Source organism: Balaenoptera ricei, chromosome 3, assembly GCF_028023285.1.
Source record: "Balaenoptera ricei isolate mBalRic1 chromosome 3, mBalRic1.hap2, whole genome shotgun sequence".
In the NCBI taxonomy this organism is placed as follows: domain Eukaryota; kingdom Metazoa; phylum Chordata; class Mammalia; order Artiodactyla; family Balaenopteridae; genus Balaenoptera; species Balaenoptera ricei.
Genome location: NC_082641.1, coordinates 94,052,790 through 94,074,081, shown reverse-complemented (window position 1 = coordinate 94,074,081; position 21,292 = coordinate 94,052,790). Strand labels below are relative to the sequence as shown.

General features: G+C 36.6%; 1 protein-coding gene across 3 annotated transcripts in view; it reads right to left on the bottom strand.

Moving 5' to 3' along the window:
• The window catches only part of KCNN2 (potassium calcium-activated channel subfamily N member 2), a 323,776-nt gene extending 316,049 nt beyond the window's left edge, over positions 1 to 7,727 (bottom strand). For all 3 annotated transcript variants that reach the window (XR_009502375.1, XM_059916898.1, XM_059916899.1), the window contains exon 1: positions 7,644 to 7,727. The gene's annotated coding sequence lies outside the window, so the exon portion shown is untranslated. The remainder of the gene's footprint in view (positions 1 to 7,643) is intronic.
• Between the last annotated feature and the right edge of the window lie 13,565 nt (positions 7,728 to 21,292).

Here is a 21,292-nt window from a genome sequence, read left to right as displayed (position 1 = left end):
ACTCAGCCATAAAAAGGAACAAAACTGAGTCATTTGTAGAGATGTGGATGGACCTAGAATCTGTCATACAGAGTGAAGTAAGTCAGAAAGAGAAAAACAAGTATCATATATTAACACATATATGTGGAATCTAGAAAAATGGCACAGATGAACCTATTTGCAGGGCAGGAATAGAGACGCAGACGTAGAGAACGGACATGTGGACACAGTGGGGGAAGGGGAGAGTGGGATGAATTGGGAGACTAGGTTTGACATATATACAAATAGATAGCTAGTGGGAACCTGCTGTATAGCACAGGGAGCTCAGCTCAGTGCTCTGTGATGACCTAGATGGGTGGGATGGGGGGAGGGGGGAGGGAGGTCCAAGAGGGAGGGGATACGTGTATACATATAGCTGATTCACTTTATTGTACAGCAGAAACTAACGCAACACTGTTAAGCAATTATACTCCAATAAATAAAAGAAAAAAAAAGAATGCTCGTATAATTTGACCCAACATTTTTTAAAATGAAACACTCTAAAAGATTCTTATATACTCTGAATTTTAAGAACACTTAATCTATTTTAAAACATTTTACAATTTTCTAAAATTAAAAATGTATTGGTATACTTACCTACTGAACAGGAATTTTTTTTTCCCTCCTATCCAGTAATCCCCACTCAACCCTCTCCCAGCTCTGACCAACTATTTCTTCTGTTGATATCTTTGGGAATTTTAATCCCAGATTGTTATTTTTTCAATGAAGCATAATTAAATGAACTTCACTACAAGCTTTCCTGGTTCATTTGCTCCCCAGTCTATGTCCTTCTTCAATTCATTTTTGTTTTGCTAGAGCACAAACTTAAATACTTCACAGAGGATCTGTAGATTAGTGTATTTCTGAGTCTTAGCGTACTTGTAAATGTCTTATTTTATACTCACACTTAAACGTTAATGTGGCCAGCTATAAGATTTTAGTTTCAAAATCAATTTCCCTCAGAATATGAAATTTTGCCCCACTTAGTATTTCTCATTACGTCCAATGAAAATCTAATTCACGTTTTTTTTCCTTTGTAGACATTTGGGATTTTTTTTTCTTTAATCTTGGTGTTCTCAAAATTTACCATTTTATGTTTAGATTCATTCATTCACTTGATAAATATTTTTTGATAAATATTTTCTGAGCACCTACTATGTGCCAAGCACTTGTTTAATCGTCTAAGGGTGTGATAGTGAACACAATAGACAAACTATGTGTCTTTTATTATTTCACCTACCTGCAGCTTGGTGGTCCCTTTCAATTAGTATTATAATTCACGTTGAAAATGTTTTATAAATAATTTCTTTGATTATTTCTTCCATTTCACCCTCTCTTTTTTATGTGCTTGGAATGCTTGGAAAACAAATAAAACCTTGACTTGTTAATTCATTCTTTAGCTGTGTCTATTCTGCTTTTAAGCTGACTAATGAGATTTTTAAATTTCTACCAAGATATTTATACTGGTATAGATACTGTTGTTGATTCATGCTCTTCTATTTATGTCTTTTTTTATTGAAGTATAGTTGATTTACAATGTTGTGTTAGTTTCAGGTGTACAGTGAAGTGATTCAATTATACATATATATATGTTATATATAGATATAACATATATATGTTCTTTTCAGATTCTATTCCATTATAGGTTACTACAAGTTACTGAATATAGTTGAATATAGTTCCCTGTGCTACACAGTACGTCCTCATTGTTTACCCATTTTCTATATAGTAGGGTGTGTATGTTAATTTCAAACTCCTAATTTATTCCTCCCCCCTTTCCCCTTTCATAACTATAAGTTTGTTTTCTATGTCTGTGAATCTATTTCTGTTGTAAATAAGTTTGTTTATATCATTTTTTTTTGGATTCCACATACAAGTGATATCATATGATATCTGTCTTTCTCTGTCTGACTTACTTCACTTAGTATGATAATCTCTAGGTCCATCCATGTTGCTGTAAATGGCATTATTTCATTTTTTTATGGCTGAGTAATATTCCACTGTGTGTGTGTATGTGTGTGTGTTTGTGTTTATACCATGTCTTCTTTATTCATTCATCTGCCGATGGACACTCAGGGTGCTTCCATGTCTTGGCTACTGTAAATGGTGCTGCTGTGAGCATTGGGCATAAACTACTTGAACTGATAAATGAATTCAGTAAGGTAGCAGGATACAAACTTAACATACAGAAATCTGCTGCATTTCTTTACACTAATGAAATGCAACAGATTTCTTGGAAATATCAGAAAGAGACAGTAAAAAAAAAATGCAGCAGATTTCAATGAAATATCAGAAAGAGAAAAAAAAAAAAAAAAAACCTTACAAAATCTCATCAAAAAATAAAATACCTAGAAATAAACCTGACCAAAGGGGTGAAAGACTTACATGCTGAGAACTATAAAACACTGATAAAGGAAACTGAAGATGATTCAAAGAAATGGAAAGATATCCCATGCTCTTAGACTGGAAGAATTAATATTGTTAAAATGGCCATACTACCAAAGCAATCTACATATTTAATGCAATCATTATCAAATTACCCATGACATTTTTCACAGAACTAGAACAAATTATCCTAGCATTTATATGCAACCACCAAAGACCAAGAATTGGAAAAGCAATCCTGAGGGAAAAGAACAAAGCTGGAGGCATGACCCTTCCAGACTTCAGACAATACTACAAAACTACAGGAATCAAAACAGCATGGTGCTGGCACAAAAGCAGACATATAGATCAATGGAACAGAATAGAGGGCCCAGAAATAAACCCACATACCTACATTCAATTAATCTATGACAAAGGAGGCAAGACTATACAACGGAGAAAAGACAGTCTCTTCAACAAGTGGTGTTGGGAAAGCTTGACAGCTACACATAAATCAATGAAACTGGAACACTCCCTCACACTATATACAAAAATAAACTCGAAATGGTCTAAATATAAGATGTGACACCATAAAACTCCTAGAAAAGAACATAGGCAAAACATTCTTGGACATAAATTATAGCAATATCTTCTTAGATCTATCTCCCAAGGTAAAAGAAATAAAATAAAAAATAAACAAACAGGACCTAATCAACTTAAAATCTTTTGCACAGCAAAGGAAACCATCAGCAAAATGAAAAAATAACCTGTGGAATGGAAGAAAATATTTGCAAAAGTTGCAACCAACAAGGGGTCAATATCCAAAATATACAAACAGCACTTACAACTCAATATCAAAAAAACAAACAACTCGATCAAAAAATGGGCAGAAGACCTGAATAGACATTTCTCCAAAGAAGATATACAGATGGCCAACAGCCACATGAAAGGATGCTCAACAGCCCTCATTATTAGAGAAATGCAAATCAAAACCACAATGAGGTATCACCTCGCACTAGTCAGAATGGTTATAATCAAAAAGTCTACAAATAATAAATGCTGGAGAGGGTGTGGAGAAAAGGGAACCCTCCTACACTGTTGATGGGAATGTAAATTGCTACAGCCACCATGGAGAACAGTTATGGAGGTTTCTTAAATGGAGGAAAAAAAACTAAAAACAGAGTTACTATATGATCCTGTAATCCCATTCCTGGGCATATATCTGGAAAAAAAGAAAACTCTAATTTATGTAATGATACAAGCACCCCAATATTAATTCATTCTTTAGCTGTGTCTATTCTGCCTTTAAGCTAACTAATGAGATCTTAAAATTTCTACCAAGATATTTATACTGGTATAGATACTGTTGTTGATTCATGTTGTTCTGTATGAATAAAATTCATCTGCTTCCTTTTTCCCCCATCTGCTTTCTGTCATGAATTACTGTTTTTACAAAACAATTAAGATTATTTTAAAATTACCAATGGTTTATGATTACCAAGATAATCATTTTTCTTCTGATAATGGCTTTTTACAAATAGATGTTATAACAGACTGTCATTTTCAAGATTTTAATATCACACATATATTAATGGGCAGTCAGAGTTCAAACGCAGGTGTATCTGCTTGTAACCCAAAGCCTTTTTACAATTCTTCCTGGAATGGATGAGTCAATATACATATGCTTATACTTTGTTCATATTTTGGAATACCTATAGTAAATGTTGAAATTAAAAAATAGACGTTATACCATCTCTTTAATAACGATTATAGTTTAACTTTTGTTTATTCAAATAACTAAATTTTCAGGTGTAAAGTCATCTATTTGGTGAATTTGGTGACTCTTCCATAGTGACAGATTTCCTCATGCAATTCTTGGCTGTCTGTTCATCTTTGTACTCCAGAGTCACTGTTTGACCTGTTCCTTTCTTAGATAGTTACCTCAGGTGTTTGTGGGAAAAGGGCAGGGCATGTTTTGTAGGTGAGTTTGTAGCTGGTCTTCTACTCTCTGACTCTATGCCCCTTCCAGGGGTCACTAGCCATGCAAGGGACTCCCTCTCTGGCCTCACAGCCTACACACATCACTTTATCTTGACAGCAAACTCCTTTTGCCCACTGCTCAGCACCTTTGGAGATAAAAGGAGGGGACTGACTGGTTTTCCTCCTCATAAAGAAATTACCCTATTACTCATCCCAATGTCCCAGAAACCTTATCTGCTTCTCATATTCATTGATTTTTAGGTTGCAGCTCCCTGAGAAACACTCCCACATCTGCAGTGACATTATCCTGCTTTCTTTGTTGATGTGCCTTTTCAAATTCATCAGCTTTCTTTTTTCCCCCTCTGCTTTCTTTCTGTCGTGAATTATTATTTTTTAACATAATTAAGATTATTTTTTAAAATACCTCTTCAGCTATTTTAAGAAATGTGGGAAAGCACATGCATATGTTGAGCCAACCATCTTTATCCAAGTAATTTCTTTGCAGACTCCATTAAGTTAATTGAGCAAGAAAAATACTTTCTCAAAAATGATTATTTTTCCCTAAAATATGAAGGCTAAAAGTATTAAACTTATTTTTCATGAAATAATCATATAGATGGCAAGCAAGACAAGTCAGTTTTATTTTATTTTCTCCTGTGCTCATTAGTAAACTATCATCTCTTAGCTTCAAATCCACTCTTCTATTCCTCACTTTTTGTGATTCCGGGGCTGGGACTCTGCAAACCATTTCTCTTTGGCTAGCGGGATCGCCATTAGGCTCTGACAATAGGGGGCACTAGAGAGAGAGTAGACAACAGAAGAGAAAAAGGATACTGTCCTTCTAGGTTATTTCCTCTCCCTGTTTTGATTCCTGTTACGCTCATCACCATCCAACAAAGATACACTTGGCAGTGGCTGGTTATTCCAGTAAGTGCAGCTGATTCCAGTTGCATTTTTTCCAACACTGGCAGAGCCAACATCACTGTGGCTTCTCACTGGCCCCATCTGCAGCCGGTTGGTACCCACTCCTTAAAAGTCTGGTTCCCAGTCCCGTGCAGCATCTCTGTGGCATTCCTGAGGCACTAACTCGGCTCAGCCACACCCTCTCCTCAGAAGTCTGAGCCCAAGCTCTGTGAGTCCCTCAGCCAAGATTCTAAATTTTTGAGAATCCTAATCTCTTCCCTTAATTTTCTCAGTTCTAGGGACGGTCTGTGAAACCTTAGTGTTCCCTTTATCAGATGTCTAATTCCTGGATGACCATTCTTTATATTAAATTCTCTTGTTAAAATTACTCTGGTTTCTACCAACTACGTGGACTCTGAATAATATACTTCCCTACCTATCATGGCTGTTTTCAGATGCTCAGTGAGCCTTCTGTCTTACTGTCAAAATAACCATTAATTTTATTACATGTGAAAAATATATACTATATGCTTATTGAAACATTGAAAAATACAGTTAAAGGAAAATGGACATGGTCCCCTCTCTCTAATAATTTCAAAGAAAAGAGTTTGAAAGGGTAAATAAAAGCATTTCCATAAAATTTTTCTCTAAACAAGTTTTTCTGAAGCCCCAAAGCACCAAACTCCTCACTATATGTCTCTGGAAACCTTTTTATTCCAATAAATCAGGGTAATTTTCTATCCAAGACTGGGAAAGTGTTAATATCAAATGGATGCTATCAGTTGAATTATATTTATATTTCTTTAACTCTTGATCTAAATTATACATTTTCTTTTAAATAGGGAGCAAAAGAGAGCAAAAACTGATTACATATTTATTAGGTTTATGTTTTAGTTTTGTACAAATCCATGGATGCTAGCTAGTTGTTAGTAGTCAGAAGGACGGAAGGCATGAAAGCAGAAGAGACTTCAACGTGGATTATGAGCTGTGGCTTTCATCCTGATGCCCTAAGTGGTTAAACAGTTGAGTCCAAATACATACTCTCTGTGGCAGCTCAACCTCAGCAGGTAGCCACATCACCAGTTTTAAGAATCAAAAACTCCAGATGAAACAGCAACACAACATATACGAGACCCGGACTTTTTCATAGCTGACTCACCAAGAAATACCAAAACATGCACATTTTGGGACTTGAACCACTTGCTTCATGAAAAGTCTGGCTTTTAGCATAAATGTCTCACATAGCTTGGTGGCCATGAGAGTATGGACAAAAGTCATTTCTTTCTAAGGTAATCAGAAAATTAGGTGAGGAACCTTGACTATTAGTGCTGGTACCTTAAAGGTACCCAACTACTGGCTGGCAAGCTGGGTATGGAGCAAGAGTGTAAGGAAATGACCAGTACTCTGCCAAGATGATGATTTTACCACCAGGCTGGAGCTGCCAGGCCATCTTTGAGATTGCCCTAAATGAATACTAGGGCAGCAACGCAGCCTGGACTCAGAAATTGCTTCTGGGATGAGGGTGAGAAGCTTGTCTGCCTGTTCCATATAAAAATAACTGGGTGACATATGAAAGAATACTTCATGAAGAACTTTAAAAACACGTATCTCCTTTCCAACCAAGAACGAGTCTTCTTTGTTGCTCAAATGGGGTGGTGGTGGTGGGATGAATTGGGAGATTGGGATTGACATACATATACTAGCATGTATAAAATAGATAACTAATAAGAGCCTGCTGTATAAAATAAATAAATTAAATTTTAAAAAACAACTGTTTTTTAACCTAAGATTAATCTATTCAAGACCTAAAAGAGAACACCCAGAAAGCCGTCTCCCCCAAAATTATTCTTTGAAGCTTTCCATAAGTTCTTAAAAATGTAGACTTTGTAACATGTTTTAAATCACAGTGATTTTTATCACTGTCTTTTGAGAAAAACAAACCAAGGATATGAATTTCTGTGCCAATAACTAATCTTACTAAGTGCTGGCAACTATTCTTAAAATATAAGGGAGAATACATTTATTCATTCAATCAATATTTTTGAGTACCTTTTACATGATAGGCACTTTTATAAGCACTAGGTGAGCTTACTCAGGGGTTACAAAGAAAAATACTTTGTTTTTTTCCCTCACATTATTGAAATATCAACTATTTACCTTTTCTTAGTGTAGTGGGAGTCAGCTAGCAGGAGAAATGGACACTTAATTGTTGAAAATGAGCGAGCCACTATATTGAAAATCATTGAAACCATAGGCAGAGAGTAGTGTCCAACTGAAGTAAATTCAGCTGACCTAAGTTTAACATTCTTTTTTCTATAAAATCACTGTGTGTTACATTAGAATTAAATGCACACATTTTACTACTATTTTGTACTCACCGCTATTACTTATATCCCACTCCATTCCTTAGATTCACTTTTTCTCTTGCTGGAATCCATCCTTTTGTAGTCCTCTCAGCAAGAATCTGTAAGAGGTAAATTCTATTAGATTTTGTCCAAAACTATTTCATCCTTACTCTTGAAGGATAATTTAGTGCTGTATAGTGCCTCAGGGTGTGAATCCTTTTTCCTCTGCATTTAAAGAGTTTATTCTATTGCCTTCTACCATGCATTATCACACACATATGGAGAAAAACACTACAGTCAGCATAAGTGTTGCTACTTTGTAGGAAATCTATAAAACAACTTTTAATTAGATTCTTCTATTTTTCACCTACTGTCATACCATGTACAGTTCTATAATTCTTGCCCTGCACAGAGGAATGTGGCTAAGGGAGCAAGTGGAGGCAAAAACTAGGCCATGAGCTACTCACCCAAATCACGAAATTAATGGACAGCACCTGCCAGAAGGTACTGCTTTCTATTTCATGCAAAAGTGTCGTACAGGGTGGTGGTATCACTATAGTGTATATAGGACTGAATTTTTATTTCTCATATTTACCACTTAGGTCACTATCTATTTGAGGATCTATGTCTTTCTTCAACTCAGAAGACACTCTCTCATTTCTTCAAATCTAGCCTCTTTCCCATGGCTATATTTCTTATTTTTGGAACATGTATTAGGTATAGGTTAGAATTTCTCAATCTATTTTCTGATCTGGGTCTTTAATTTTATTTTCACTTTTTTCCCAAAATTTCAGTGTTTTGTTCTAGGTCTTCCAATTTATTATCTCTTTAGTAATGTTCACCTATTAATTAAAACATGACAATAATTTTCAATTCCAGAATCTCTAATTGGTTCTTTTTAGTTTTCCCTATTCTTGAGTCACATCTGTCTGTATTTCATGATTCCTTTATCTTATTTTGTAAATATTACTTATTCCTGTATCCCTTTTAGGATTTCAAAGATACTTGTTTTTAAAATCTGTTTTGGAAGACTGCCTTAGTAATTGTATTTCTTTGAATGACAATTCACCTGCTTACTGAGTTTATCAGCCATCTTTCATGAAGTTTTGTTTTCCTCTTCTTGGGTAAGACTCCTCTCTCCTTTTGCTCACTGTCATAGTGATGTAGCATCTAGATACTTTAAATATATATTTTAAATATTTTGTCTAGCATTGCTATGTTGGGGGTGTTCAGGAAGGTGGACAATGCATCACTTAACAATACCATTTTAATTAGAATGTACATTTCTAATGTATTATTTGTTAAACCAGGAGGTACTCAAAAATATTTTATCTATTTGCAAAGTTAGCATTCAGAACTTTTTCTGAAAGACCTATGTTTCTAATTACACAGTTCAGAGACCAGCAAGCTATGACCTAATCCAAACTGCCACCTGATTTTTAAGGCAATCAGCTGGCGATTGTTTTTACATTTTTAGGGAATTGTCAAAAAACAAAGAATAATGTGCAATAAAGACCATACTTGGCCCTTTACAGAAAATGTTTGCTGACCCCTGCCATAGTCTTTCTTTGAATACTATCCCAACGACTTTGTTCCCTGATTTTTTTAAAAAGAAACTTAATTTTTTAGAGTTTACGTTCACAGCAAAACTGAGTGGAAGGTACAGAGATTTTCCATAAATTCCCTGCCCCAGCACATGCATAGCCTCCCTCATTATCAACATCCCCACCGGAGTGGTACTTTTGTCACATTTGATGAACCTACATTGACACATCATTATTAGCTAATATCCATAGTTTACACTAGGGTTCATTCTTGGTGTTGTACATTCTCTGAGTTTGGACAAATGTATAATGATATGTATTCACTATCATAGGATCATACAGAGTAGTTTTACTGCCCTAAAAATTGTCTGTGCTCCATCTATTTATCCCTCCCTCCCCACTATCCCCTGGCAAAGACCACTCTTTTCCCTGTCTCCATAGTTTTGCCTTTTCCAGGATGTCATATAGCTGAAATCCTACATTATGTAGCCTTTTCAGACTTGCTTATTTCATTCAATAATATGCCTTTAAGGTTCCTCCTTTTTTTTCATGGCTTGATAGCTAATTTTCCGCAGCACTAAATAATATTCCATTGTATGCACCATAGTTTATTTGTCCATTCACTTTGGAAGGACATCTAGATTGCTTCAAAGTTTTGGCAATTATAAAACTGCTATGAACACCTGTGTGCAGGATATTGTGTGGACATGTTTTCAACTCCTTTGGGTAAATACCAAGGAATGTAATTGCCAAATCACATGGTAAGAGTATATTTGGTTTTCTGTAAGAAACCAGCAAACTGTATTCCAAAGTGGCCGCACTATTTTGCATTCCCTCAGGCAGCGTATGAGAATTCCTACTGTTCTCTGTCCTCTTCAGCTTTAGGTGTTGTCAGTGGTTCTGGATTTTGGCCATTTTAACAGGTATGAAATGGTATCTTATTGCTTTAATTTGCATTTCCCTAATGACATATGATGTTGAATATCTTTTCACATGCTTATTTGTCATCTGTATACCTTCTTTGATGAGGTATCTATTAAAGTTTTTGGCCTATTTTAAAATCAGGTTGGTGGCTCTTATTGTTGAGTTTTAAGGATACTTTGTATATTTTGGATAACAGTTGTTTATCAGACATGTCTTTTGCATATATTTTCTCCCAGTCTGTGGTTTATCTTTTCATTCTCTTCACAGTGCCTTTCACAGAGAAGAAAAAAAGTTTAATTTCAATGACATCCAATTTATCAATTCTTATTTTAAGGATCATCTTTTGCTGTTATACCTAAAACTCAAGGTCATCTAGATTTTCTCCTATGTTATCTCTAGGATTTTTGTAGATTTGCATTTTACATTTAGGTATATGATCCATTTTGAGTTAATTTTGTGATGGATGTAAGGATTTTTTTTTTTTTTTTGCACGTGGATGGTCCAGTTGTTCCAGTACAATTTGTTGAAAAGACTATCTTTTCTCCATTATATTACCTTTGCTCTTTTGTAAAAGATCAGTTGACTGTATTTATGTGGGGGCTATTTCTGGGCTTTCTATTATGTTCAACTGATCTATTTGTCCATTCTTTCACCAATAGCACACTTTCTCAATCACTGTATCTTATAGGAATTCTTGAAACCAGGTAATGTTAGTCTTCCAACTTTGTTCTTTTCCTTCGATATTGTGTTGGCTATGCTGGGTCTTTTACCATTCCATATAAACTTTAGAGTCAGTTTGTCAATATCCACAAAATAACTTGCTGGGATTTGATTAGAATTGCATTGAGGGACTTCCCTGGTGGCTCAGTGGTTAAGAATCCGCCTGCCAGTGCAAGGGACACGCGTTCGAGCTCTGGTCCAGGAAGATCCCACATGCCACGGAGCAATTAAGCCCGTGTGCCACAGCTACTGAGCCCATGTGCCACAACTACTGAAGCCGATGCACCTAGAGCACGTGCCCTGCAACAAGAGAAGCCACCGCAATGAGAAGCCCACATACCACAACGAAGAGGAGCTCCCGCTTGCCGCAACTAGAGAAAGCCCGTGCGAAGCAACGAAGACCCAAAGCAGCCAAAAATATAAATTAAAATAAAAAAAGAATTGCATTGAATCCATAGATCAAGGTAGGAAGAACTGACATCTTCACAATATTGAGTTTTCCTATCCATAAACATTGACTCTCTCTACATTTATTCTTTGATTTCTTTTATCAGAGTTTTGTAGTTTTCTTCTTACAGATATTATACATATTTTATTAGATTTCTTCCTAGGTATTTACTTTTGGGGGATGTTAATGTATATGGTATTTTGTTTTTAATTTCAAATTCCACTTGTTCACTGCTGGGATATAGAAAAGCAATTTACTTTGGTATATTAACCTGGTTTCCTGCAACTTTGCTATACTTGCTTATTAGTTCCAGAAACTTTTTGGCAATTCTTTTGAATTTTCAACATAGAAAATCATGTCATCTGTGAACAGACTTATTTCTTCCCTACCAATCTAGGAATAACTATTAATTACTTTTCTTAATGCATTAGTTTGGACTTTAAGTGTGTTGTTGAAAAGTAGTTGTGAAAGGTAACATCCTTGCCTTGTTCCTGATCTTAGTGGGAAAACTGCAAGGATCACAGCATTAAATATGATGTTAGTGGTAGATCTTTTTTCTGCTTCAGTCTCTTTTATTAATTAATTAATTTATTTATTGTTAACTTCTTCATTGGACTATAATTGCTTTACATTGTTGTGTTAGTTGTTGTTATATAACAAAGTGAATCAACTATACGTATACATATATCCCCATATCTCCTCCCTCTTGCCTCTCCCTCCCACCCTCCCTATCCCACCACTCTAGGTGGTCACAAAGCATCAAGCTGATCTCCCTATGCTATGCGGCTGTGTCCCACTAGCTATCTATTTTACATTTGGTAGTGTATATATGTAAATGACACTCTCTCACTTCGTCCCACCTCACCCTTCCCCGTCTCTGTGTCCTCAAGTCCTTTCTCTAAGTCTGCATCTTTATTCCTGTCCTACCCCTAGGCTCTTCAGAACCTTTTTATTTCTTTTAGATTCCATATATATGTGTTAGCATACAGTATTTGTTTTTCTCTTTCTGACTTACTTCACTCTGTATGACAGACTCTAGGTCCATCCATCTCACTACAAATAACTCAATTTGTTTTCTTTTTATGGCTGAGTAATATTCCATTGTATATATAAGCCACATCTTCTTTATCCATTCATCTGTCAATGGACACTTAGGTTGCTTCCATGTCTTAGCTATTGTAAAGAGTGCTGCAATGAACATTGTGGTACATGACTCTTTTTGAATTATGGTTTTCTCAGGGTATGTTCCCAGTAGTGGGATGGCTGGGTCATATGGTAGTTCTGTTTTTAGTTTCCTAAGGAACCTCCATACCATTCTCCATAGTGGCTGTACCAATTTACATTGCCACCAACAGTGCAGGAGGGTTCCCTTTTCTCCACACCCTCTCCAGCATTTATTGTTTGTAGATTTTTGATGATGGCCATTCTGACCGGTGCGAGGTGATACTTCATTGTAGTTTTGATTTGCATTTCTCTAATGATTAGTGATGTTAAGCATCCTTTCATGTGTTTGTTGGCAATCTGTATATCTTCATTGGAGAAATGTCTATTTAGGTCTTCAGCCCATTTTTGGATTGGGTTGTTTGCTTATTTGATATTGAGCTCCATGTGTGGCTTGTAAATTTCAGAGATTAATACTTTGTCAGTAGCTTCATTTGCAAATATATTCTCCCATTCTGAGGGTTGTCTTTTCGTCTTGTTTATGGTTTCCTTTGCTGTGCAAAAGGTTTTAAGTTTCATTAGGTCCCATTTGCTTATTTTTGTTTTTATTTCCATTTCTGTAGGAGGTGGGTCAAAAAGGATCTTGCAGTGATTTATGTCATAGCGTGTCCTGCCTATGTTTTCCTCTAAGAATTTTATAGTGTCTGGCCTTACATTTAGGTCTGTAATCTATTTTGAGCTTCTTTTTGTGTATGGTGTCAGGGAGTGTACTAATTTCGTTCTTTTACATGTAGCTGTCCAGTTTTCCCAGCACCACTTAAGAAGAGGCTGTCTTTTCTCTATTGTATATTCTTGCCTCCTTTATCAAAAATAGGGTGACCATATGTGCATGGGTTTATCTCTGGGTTTTCTATCCTGTTCCATTGATCTGTATTTATGTTTTTGTGCCAGTACCATACTGTCTTAATTATGTAGCTTTGTAGTATAGTCTAACTCTGGGATCCTGATTCCCCCAGCTCTGCTTTTCAAGAATGTTTTGGCTATTTGAGGTCTTTTGTTTTTCCATACAACTTCTGAAATTTTTTGTTCTAATTCTGTGAAAAATGCCAGCAGTAGTTTGATAGGGGTTGCTTTGAATCTGTAGATTGCTTTCAGTAGTATAATCATTTTCACAATGTTGATTCTTCCAATCCAAGAACATGGTATATCTCTCCATTTGTTTGTATCATCTTTATTTTGTTTCATCAGTGTCTTACAGTTATCTGCATAGAGGTCTTTTGTCTCCTTAGGTAAGTTTAGTCCTAGGTATTTTACTCTTTTTGTTGCAATGGTAAATGGGAGTGTTTCCTTAATTTCTCTTTCAGATTTTTCATCATTAGTGTAATGCATCACTGTGCATTAATTTTGTATCCTGCTACTTTACCAAATTCATTGATTAGCTCTAGGAGTTTTCTGGTAGCATCTTTAGGATTCTCTATATACAGTATCATGTCATCTGCCAACAGGGACAGTTTTACTTCTTCTTTTCTGATTTGGATTCCTTTTATTTCTTTTTCTTCTCTGATTGCTGTGGATAAAACTTCCAAAACTTCGTTGAATAATAGTGGTGAGAGTGGGCAACCTTATCTTGTTCCTGATCTCTGTAGAATGGTTTCAGTTTTTCACCATTGAGAACGATGTTGACTGTGGGTTTGTCATATATGGCCTTATTATGTTGAGCTAAGTTCCCTCTATGCCTTCTTTCTGAAGGGTTTTCATCATAAATGGGTGTTGAATCCTGTCAAAAGCTTTTTCTGCATCTATTGAGATGATCATGTGGTTTTTATCTTTCAATTTGTTAATATGGTGTATCACATTGATTCATTTTCGTATATTGAAGAATCCTTGCATTTCTGGGATAAACCTCACTTAATCATGGTATATGACCCTTTTAATGTGCTGCTGCATTCTGTTTGCTAGTATTTTGTTGAGGATTTTTGCATCTATGTTCATCAGTGATATTGGCCTGTAGTTTTCTTTCTTTGTGACATCTTTGTCTGGGTTTGGAACCTGGGTGATGGTGGCCTCGAAGAATGAGTTTGGGAGTGTTCCTCCCTCTGTTATATTTTGGAAGATTTTGAGAAGGATAGGTGTTAGCTCTTCTCTAAATGTTTGATAGAATTCGCCTGTGAAGCCATCTGGTCCTGAGCTTTTGTTTGTTGGAAGATTTTTCTTCACAGTCTCAATTTTAGTGCTTGTGGTTGGTCTGTTTATATTTTCTATTTCTTCCTGGTTCAGTCTCAGAAGGTTGTGCTTTTCTAAGAATTTGTCCATTTCTTCCAGGTCGTCCATTTTATTGGCATATAGTTGCTCGTAGTAATCTCTTCATGATCCTTTGTATTTCTTCAGTGTCAGTTGTTACTTCTCCTTTTTCATTTCTAACTCTATTGATTTGAGTGTTCTCCCTTTTTCTCCTGATGTCTCTGGCTAACGGTTTATCAATTTTGTTTATCTTCTCAAAGAACCAGCTTTTAGTTTTATTGATCTTTGCTATTGTTTCCTTCATTTCTTTTTCATTTATTTCTGATAGTTCTTTATGATTCTTTCCTTCTGCTAACTTTGTGGGTTTTTTGTTCTTCTTACTCTAATTGCATTAGGTGTAAGGTTAGGTTGTTTGAGATTTTTCTTCTTTCTTGAGGTAGGATTATATTGCTATAAACTTCCTCCTTAGAACTGCTTTTGTTGCATCCCATAGGTTTTGGGTCGTCATGTTTTCATTTTCATTTGCTTCTAGGTATTTTTTGATATCCTCTTTGATTTCTTCAGTGATCTCTTCGTTATTTAGTAGTGTATTGTTTAGCCTCCATGTGTTTGTATTTTTGACATATTTTTTCCTGTAATTGATATCTAGTCTCATAGTGTTGTGGTCAGAAAAGATACTTGATATGCTTTCAATTTTCTTAAATTTACCAAGGTTGACTTCTGACCCAAGATATGATCTATCCTGGGGAATGTTCCATGAGCACTTGAGAAGAAACTGTATTCTGTTATTTTTGGATGGAATATCCTATAAATATCAATTAAGTCCATCTTGTTTAATGTATCATTTAAAGCTTGTGTTTCCTTATTTATTTTCTTTTTGGATGATCAGTCCACTGGTGAAAGCAGGGTTTTAAAATCCCCTACTATGTTTGTGTTACTGTCAATTTCCCATTTTTTGGCTGTTAGCATTTGCCTTATCTATTGAAGTGCTCCTATGTTGGGTGCATAAATATTTATAATTGTTATATTTTCTTCTTGGATTGATCCCTTGATCAATATGTAGTGTCTTTCTTTGTCTCTTGTAATAGTCTTTATTTTAAAGTCGATTTTGTGTGATATGAGAATTGCTACTCCAGCTTTCTTTTGATTTCCATTTGAATGGAATATCTTTTCCTATCCTGTCACTTTCAGTCTCCATGTGTCCCTAGGTCTGAAGTGGGTCTCTTGCAGACAGCATGTATATGTGTTTTGTTTTTTTGTCCATTCAGCCCATCTATGTCTTTTGGTTGGAGCATTTAACCCATTTAGATTTAATGTAATTATCGATATGTATGTTCCTATTACCATTTTCTTAATTGTTTTGGGTTTGTTATTGTAGGTCTTTTCCTTCTCTTGTGTTTCCTGCCTAGAGAAGTTCCTTTAGTATTTGTTGTAAAGCTGGTTTTGTGGTGCTGAATTCTCTTAACTTTTACTTGTCTCTAAAGGTTTTAATTTCTCTTTCGAATGTAAATGAGATCCTTGCTGCGTAGAGTAATCTTGGTTGTAGGTTTTTCTCCTTCATCACTTTAAATATGTCCTGCCACTCCCTTCTGGCTTGCAGAGTTTCTGCTGAAAGATCAGCTGTTAACCTTATGGGGATTCCCTTGTGTGTTATTTGTTATTTTTCCCTTGCTGCTTTTATTTTTTTTTCTTTGTATTTAAATTTTGATAGTTTGATTATTATGTGTCTTGGCATGTTCCTCCTTGGATTTATCCTGTATGGGACTTTCTGTGCTTCCTGGACTTGATTAACTATTTCCTTTCCTATATTAGGGAACTTTTCTACTATAATCTTTTCAAATATTTTCTCAATCCCTTTCTTTTGCTCTTCTTCTCCTGGGACCCCAATAATTCAAATGTTGGTGCATTTAATGATGTTCCAGAGGTCTCTAAGACTATCCTCAATTGTTTTCATTCTTTTTTCTTTATTCTGCTCTGTGGTAGTTATTTCCACTATTTTATCTTCCAGGTCACTTCTCCGTTCTTCTGCCTCAGTTATTCTGCTATTGATCCTTTATCGTGTTGTTCATCATTGTTTGTTTGCTCTTTAGTTCTGCTAGGTCCTTGTTAAAAGTTTCTTGTATTTTCTCCATTCTATTTTCCAAGATTTTGGATCATCTTTACTATCATTACTCTGAATTCTTTTTCAGGTAGACTGCCTATTTCCTCTTGATTTGTTTGGTGTGGTGGGTTTTTATCTTGCTCCTTCATCTGCTGCATGTTTCTCTGTCTTCTCATATTGCTTAACTTAATGTGTTTGATGTCTCCTTTTTGCAGGCTGCAGGTTCGTAGTTCCCATTGTTTTTGGTGTCTGGCCCCAGTGGGTAAGGTTGGTTCAGTGGGTTGTGTAAACTTCTTGGTGGAGGGGGCTGGTGCCTGTGTTCTGGTGCATGAGGCTGGATCTTGTCTCTCTGGTGGGCAGGACTGTGTCCTGTGATGTGTTTTGGGGTGTCTGTGAACTTATTATGATTTTAAGAAGCCTCTCTGTTAATGGGTTTGGCTGTGTTCCTGTCTTGCTAAGTTGTTGGGCACGGGGTGTCCAGCACTGGACCTTGCTGGTTATAGAGTGGAGATGGGTCTTAGCATTGAGGCAGAGATCTCTGGGAGAGTTCTCGTTAATTGATATTACATGGGGCTGGGAGGTCTCTGGTGGCCTAATGTCAGCTCGGCTCTCCCACCTCATAGGCTCATGTCTGACACCCGGCCAGATCACCAAGACACAGCTCAGAAGGAAAGGGAGATAAAAAGAAATAAATACAATAAAATAAAGTTATTAAAGTAAAAAAATTTTTAAATATATTATTAAAAAATATAAAAATGTAAAAATAAGAAGAGAGCAACCAAACCAATAAAAAAAATCCACTAATGATAACAAGTGTTAAAAACTAAACTAAGATAAACATATAAATCAGAAACTAGTCAGTAGCATACAGCACACCCCAAGTCTACAGTTGCTCCCAACATCCACCACCTCAATTTTGGGATGATTCGTTGTCTATTCAGGTATTCCACAGATGCAGGGTACATCAAGTTGATTGTGGAGATTTAATCCGCTGTTCCTGAGGCTGCAAGGAGAGATTTCCCTTTCTCTTCTTTGTTCACACAGCTCCTGGCTTTCAGCTTTGGATTTGGCCCTGCCTATGCATGTGGGTGGCCTGAGGGTGTCTGTTCCTGCCTAGACAGGATGGGGTTAAAGGAGCAGCTGATTCGGGGGCTCTGGCTCACGCAGGCCAGTGGGGGGGGGGGAGGGAGAGGAGTATGGAGTGCAGGGTGAGCCTGCGGCGGCAGTGGCCAGAGTGACTGGTTGGCACCAATCCTCTGTGTGGGAATCTCTCCGTTTTGCCCTCCACACCCCTGTTGCTGCGCTCTCCTCCGTGACTCTGAAGCTTCCCCCCGACCCCCACCCCCACCCCCGTCTCTGCCCGCGAAGGGGCTTCCTAGTGTGTGGAAACCTTTCCTCCTTCACGGCTCCCTCCCACTGGTGCAGGTCCCGTTCCTATTCTTTGTCTCTGTTTTTTCTTTTTTCTTTTGCCCTACCCAGGTACGTGGGGAGTTTCTTGCCTTTTGGGAGGTCTGAGGTCTTCTGCCAGCGTTCAGTAGGTGTTCTGTAGGAGTTGTTCCACATGTAGATGTGTTTCTGATGTATTTGTGGGGAGGAAGGTGATCTCCACATCTTACTCCTCCGCCATCTTGAAGGTCCTCTCAGTGGTAGATTTTTGTAGATTTTCCTTATCAAGTTGAGGAGGTTTCCCTCTTTTCCTAGTTTAATGAGAAATTTATTATGAGTGCGTGTTGTATTTTGTCAATGATTTGTCTGCATCTATTGATACCATCTCAATGATTTTACTTAAAAAAATTTGGAGTGAAGCTCAGAAATTTATCTTTTACACTAGAACCTCAGATCATTCTGATTCCTCTGAGATACCCTGTCCTTGGGAGTTTATACATCGTACTGATTTTTAGAGACACTTTGAGATCCACCAAACTAAGTTTTCCCGAAATGTTTATAACTGAGTCTAATCAGTTGAGCATCCTGTCACTGATTACAGAGCCATGTGCAAATAGTCAATTATTTCCTATATTAGCCAAACCAAATACCATATCTAAGTGTAGACTCCTTTCTGAGATCAAAACTGAGGAAATAAGTTCCTTTCTGTTTTTCATTTTTTTCTCACATTATTGAAATTTCAGACTATTTTCTTTTCTTGGTATAGTAATGGCAGACTGAAGAGAGAAAGTGGAAGTTACTGGCTGAAAAAATGAGTCACTAAATCAAGAATGTTTGAAAACCCTAGCCAGAGAGGAGAATCTCAGTTGAAGTAATAAATTCATCAGACCAAACTTAACACTCTTTCCAAAATAACTGAGTTCTATTTTAGAACTAAAAAGAACCAAATGCTACATTTGCCCCTGAGTATAGTTTGGATAGCAGGCCAGTTAATAAAAATGCTTCCAATTCTAGATGGTGGAGCCCTAAAACTTTTTAATTCTAGGTATTAAAAACTGCTGAAAAATTTTGGCTCAGACAGAAATGTTGCAGGGCAAATTTACATCCCTTTTCTAACATAGAGGGGCAAGAAGAGCTTCTAAAATTGCTTACAGAGCTAGTTTTCAAACATGTGAAGGCCAGGGGTGAATTTCAGTTTGTATTGAGAAAATAGTCCTTACTTGCCATCTTTCTCTTCTCAGAGGCAGGCAGTCCAGGAATTAATAGGCTGCAGAAACACGGGTGGAAGTTTTGATGTGCAGAGAGAGTGGCTCAAGCAGGGAATGTTAAGGGAGGTCTGACGTGTAACATAGTTTTGTGGCTTGGTTTCTAATCTGATTTGTTGATTTAAACATAGTGACTACACTTGACTATTTTTCAAAGCCTGGAGACAGCATGATCCCTTCCCATCTTAGACTGTTAGTCCATAATCATGCTCAAAGTGTTTTGTGTTACAGAGCATAAGGAATATGTTTCACCGTGAAGAAAGAAAAGTTACCCTCCTTTGCTATTCTTTATCTAGCTACCGGTTTCTTTCTCCCAACTGAATATAAAGTACATTCTCCACTTTAAAAATCACCCTTTAGAAATTTTGTTCTTATTCGCTGTGGCAAAGAAGATAAAAAGTGATTATAGTTTCTATCCTGAGCCTCAGATCCTGGTTACAGCTGACAAGTCTATACTCTAGTAGGAATAAAATCTTAAGTGATTGCTATCTCGCTGGCTTCCTATACAATACAAAGACAAATTGTGACCCCAGTTGTTTTGAAAAACTGAAATATGTCATTAAGTCTATCCAAGTTATACTGTTGGCAAAGCAAAATTGTTCTGTCCCCAAACCAGAACATTTCCTAAGCCCTGGGTTATATGGTGGCGATAAGTAAACCCTTCCTCTGATCTTGATTCCAAATGAAAAATATGAGCAATAATGTCTGGTATTATTTATTTGGAACTGATGATACCATCTGTTTCTTGTTACCAAAACCACGTGGCTGTAACCTAAAAGTTAATTGTTGATGACTGTACTGAATTACTCCTTTTGATTAACTTTGAGGTTGCTTTTAATTTTTCCTGATAAAGTTTTTTTGTGTGTTTGTTTTTAAGGTGTTAGAGGACTGAAAGGCACTCAGGTGGAGCTTCATCTTGTCCAAATGACAACTGCTGATTTGGGTGCCATTAGTCCATTTTCGTTATTCATTCTTTGAAAGCAAGCATCTGACCCATATGGGGAGCCACGGACCCCAAAGGAACAGAGCAGTGAGCACAGGAAGAACCTGCCCAAGTTGTGGGGAATCTTCCACCTCTTCTTCAAGCACTGTTGCTACTAGTATTGGCCCTTACCTCTGTCAACCTCCTCCTCCTTTTAGTCAAGTTCTAAAATCTGACAATCTCATTTGAGGCTCTGAAATGCCCATGCATTTTTTGACTCTCTGCCTAATAGCAAGAGTGTAATAATCTTTCTGGCTGGAGCAGAACTTAGCTTCATCACCAGGTGTTCATTATTTCTACTTTTTAATAATTATCTAAGGCAAGGATGCACAAACTACGGCCCACAGGCCAAATTCAGGCCACCAACTTTTTTTTGTAAGCAGTTTTACTGTAACACAACCATGTTCATTCTTTACACATTTTCCTATGGTTGTTTTCTCGCTACAATAGGAAAGTTGAGTAATTGCAACAGAAACCATACAGCAAACAAAGCTTAAAATATATACTATCCCTTTACAAGAAATGTTCGTACACTTCTGGTCTAGGGTCCTGATACAATTTATTTAGGATTTTCTCTTACTTTCTGAGTGACCATTCTACAGCTCAGTTTTCTCATCTGTAAACTGAGGATAGAAATAGACCTCTCTCACAGGGTTCTTGTGAGGATGAAACCAGATAATGCATGGGAAGCACTCAACACAGGGTCTGCAGAAGCATTCAATAAATGTTAGTTAGTATTGTTTGGACTTGATGTCCTGTTTGAAGCTATCAATTTGAACTATTTCTTGTGAAGCAGTTAGTACAGAGAACAAGACCTTCAAATCTGGGTTCAATCCCTATAGTACAGGTTATTACTTATACTACTTTAAGCAAGTTATTTTACCTTTATCATTTTATCTATATCATGGAA